The sequence below is a fragment of the Protopterus annectens genome, chromosome 7.part0, assembly GCF_019279795.1.
Source record: "Protopterus annectens isolate FY-2018-M chromosome 7.part0, PAN1.0, whole genome shotgun sequence".
NCBI lineage: Eukaryota > Metazoa > Chordata > Ceratodontiformes > Protopteridae > Protopterus > Protopterus annectens.
Genome location: NC_056739.1, coordinates 636,392,585 through 636,396,353, shown reverse-complemented (window position 1 = coordinate 636,396,353; position 3,769 = coordinate 636,392,585). Strand labels below are relative to the sequence as shown.

The following is a 3,769-nucleotide window of genomic DNA, read 5'->3' as shown; positions in this document are numbered from 1 at the left end:
CGCTATGTTAAACCCATTTAACATAGTGAAACAGTACAAAGCAACAGAGATCTTGCTTTCTCCGTTGCTTTTGTCCACAGCTCTGATGTACTGCGTAGGCATATGCATGCGCAGTACATCAGAACTGCCGCAGATTACCAGACAGTCTGCTGCGGAAGGGCAGCAAGGAGGCATTATACAATGCCATTATTTAAGAAAAGTAATTATTCTTTTTCTTAAATAATGTCATTGTATAATAGCAATTACCCACTTCTGGGTGTGGGTAATACTGGATTTACCCACGGTTGGCTTTGTTTGGCCACTCTAGCTTCGCCCTCGTGACAAAACCATGGGTAAATCCAGCATTACCCACACCCAGGTGCGGGATATTACTATAATATACCACACCAGTCGTTGGTTACTGCTTTATTATACCATGACCCCCCCAAAACGTGCACGCTGATTGGCCAGCGTGCCCGTTGTAAATCGAGTTATACTAATGGAAAAAGGTCCGGTCGCCCGGACTTTTTTCCATTAGTATAACTGCTTAAAACACTGTCTCGCTATGTTAAATGGGTTTAACATGCGAGACAGCTTAAATAAACGGAGATCTCCGTTGCTTATTTTAAAGCTGTCTCGCTATGTTAAACCCATTTAACATAGTGAGACAGTGTTTTAAAAAAAGCAACGGAGAAAGCAAGATCTCCGTTGCTTTTTAGTGTTTATATGTTAAATGGGTTTAACATAGCGAGACAGTTATAAAATAAGCAACGGACATCTCCGTTGCTTATTTTAAAACTGTCTCGCTATGTTAAACTCATTTAACATAGCGAAACACTAAAAAAAAGCAACGGAGATCTTGCTTTCTCCGTTGCTTTGCTCAGCTCTGATGTACTGCGCAGGCGCAGTACATCAGAACTGCCGCGGATGCCAGACATCTGCGGAAGGACAGCAAACAGGCATTATCCTATGCCATTATTTAAGAAAAGTAATAGTTTCTTTTCTTAAATAATCATGGTATAATAGCAATAACCCACTTCTGGGTGTGGGTAATGCTAAATTTACCCACGGTTGGCTTTGTTTGGTCCACGCCAACCGTGGGTAAATTTAGCATTACCCACACCAAGGCGTGGGTTATTGCTATATTAACACACACCCTGTCAGGCATTATTGCTTGTTAGTACACCCCCGAGCTAATGTGCCCAATACCCGATGAATGCCGGTGAAGACATCAGCATCAATATTCATTCCTTAGTCATTGTTAAGTACTACTGACTAATGCAAATTACTCTCCCTGTGAGGGTGCTGGGTTGACTCATTCAAATCAAATATGTTGTAAGTAACTGCCGAGTACCCTGCAGGTATTACCCTCATGTGCGCTGGGCTAGTAGATACGAAGTAAAATCATGTGTATGCTTACGTGCAATTAGACGTCAAGTCAATATATACACAGGGCACAGAACATATTATATACACAGGGCACAGAACACTTTAAGGGCTAATAAGTTAACCGCCAGTCAAGAGGTCTGTATACAGCTGACAAAATACATCAAATGTTGAACACCCGCAGTTAGCTTTAATAACACACATTTTCTTAGGCCCTGGCAGTGCAGCAAGTACAGGACGGGCCAGCCTTTTCAATCCGCTTTTTACAACATCCCCGAAAACAAATATAAGCCAGGTGGCACACTAAATAAATTGGACTTGGCGTTCACCACATATTGAATAACTGTAGATAAACTTTGCTAGATCTACCTAATTACTATTACTGATTGTAAGTATTGCAAATTAAAATACCCTGTTATTCTATACAAATCTTTCATTTAGGTCTACGTTTACTTTATGAAATGTTACATTTATGTCTATATTTTCTTTATGTAATGTTAGTATGTGAAGCTTTTCTCTGGTGCTAATGGGTTCTACCCAGTCGGGCTTTCCCGATAAACAAACGTAAAATAAATAATACATTAAAATCACAGTTTCTTAAGGAAGGAGTTGAACCCCGGAAATGTAAACACTTAGCGCAATAAACAGGAAACCGTTCAAATGAACAGGGTTCCGGGGGAAGTTGAATTATTATTATTATTTTTTATAACCAGGAGCGGTCAACTTCCACATCCGGTACAAGTGCAGGACTAACACTGACCTGGAAAAGGTTTTGGTTCGTGGCAAACTGTTATACACACATCTTGATATACATCTAGTTTACCTTACCGTGATCGACTAGTTATTTCGCGGTAAGGGTTCGTTTCGAGGAAGTGATTATAATTTCTTCAAATGCAATCGGCGCTCATAATTTCTATAGTGAATTCCCCGTATTTTACGCGGAAGTGCACTTTATAGTCAGCGGTTTTTACTCCTCTCTTAAACGAGCATTTCTTATTGGCAGATGTAGTGCTAGTCTTTTGCATAGGTGTAGACTAGGACTGTTAGTAACTTACCAGTGCCTTAAATGAACGTGTCTTGTGTTTTGTACTTGGAAAATGTTCATATTGGCTGAAAGAAAAGTGCGGAGTAATATGGGCAGTGGTTTCCTAGAGCGCATGCGAATAATTGCATTTCATACCACTCAACTGCCCAGATTTTTGCAGAATATCCGCATTTTTTTTCTGTGTTCCTCAAAAATTGTGATTTTTTTTTCTGGCAAATCACTAGGATGATCTGAGGATTTAAATCACAAAATAATGATATACATCTGTGTTTCAGATTTAATTCTTTCAGAAAACTGCATGCTAAAGAACTCATGTTATTCTAGCAAATTTCTAACTGTATAAGAGCAGTTTTTAAAACTTGTCCCTATTTTTGGGCCTTTGTCTCCCCTTTCTGTCAGGCTTTGTCCAGATTTTTTGTGCTAAAAGGTTGAGAGGTGTGAATGTTGGCTGTAGTTTAAATTTAAAGGAAAACTCCACCCTCTCATACAGTTTAACTTAATCATTGTTTCTTTTCTCCCTACAATATGGTTCCAGCATTGTGTAAGTACCAGAAACCTGCTTGTACTTTTTAAAACATTTCTTTCCTTGCATTGGAGTTAAAGGAAGGGAAAGCCCACCTACTTTTTTTTTAAACTCAACTTCTCACATACTTTGCAGATAAATCCATCTCCACCAGCATGCCATGATATCCTAGACACAGTTAAATCTGTAGTTTACCCTGTTAGGTACTGCTGTAAATCTTAGATGGGCAGTTAATCTTGCTAATGTGGGGAACACAGCAGCTGATATACAAAAAGACAGAAAGCAGTGAAACTGTTTTCTACTGTTTTTATTGCAGAGGGGAGGAGAACTTAATACTCCCCTTTCGTAGCAAAACAAAGGAAATTGATAGTTGGGTTTAAAGGCAATTGTCTTCTGACAAAAGCAGCAACGCAGTATTGAAAATGCTAAGCTTTAAATGTTATTTCTAATAGTTTATATGTTAAGATAACTTGAATGTAGTATCAAAAATTTCTGTGACATTTAGAGAAAAGTCAGAAAATATTCTTTCTTGTAAAGTATCAATGCATTTACCATTTTCAAGCACCACCACCCCCCACCACACACAGGCCAGAACTGCAGAAAATGTCAGGTGGCAACCCTATCAACTAGGTGCATTGATACTGTTCATAAAAAGCTATTTTATTTTTGTGACATCGTTCCAGAGGGGGATGCATATATGGTACATGCAGATCCATTGTATGAAATTCCCACTGACTTTGAGTCAGTCCTTACATTGTTAGAGTGCAACCATTCTATACAGCTGAATTTACGTTATACATTTACTATATGCCCTTGCATTAAAAATACTAAGAAAA

The 3,769-nt window shown here is 38.7% G+C and overlaps 1 protein-coding gene across 3 annotated transcripts in view; it reads right to left on the bottom strand.

Annotated features, from left to right (window-relative positions):
• Positions 1 to 2,486, bottom strand: part of GABPB1 (GA binding protein transcription factor subunit beta 1) — a 2,781,617-nt gene extending 2,779,131 nt beyond the window's left edge. For 2 of the 3 annotated variants that reach the window (XM_044077208.1, XM_044077210.1), the window contains exon 1: positions 2,194 to 2,409. The gene's annotated coding sequence lies outside the window, so the exon portion shown is untranslated. The other variant, XM_044077209.1, reaches the window with a different exon arrangement.
• Between the last annotated feature and the right edge of the window lie 1,283 nt (positions 2,487 to 3,769).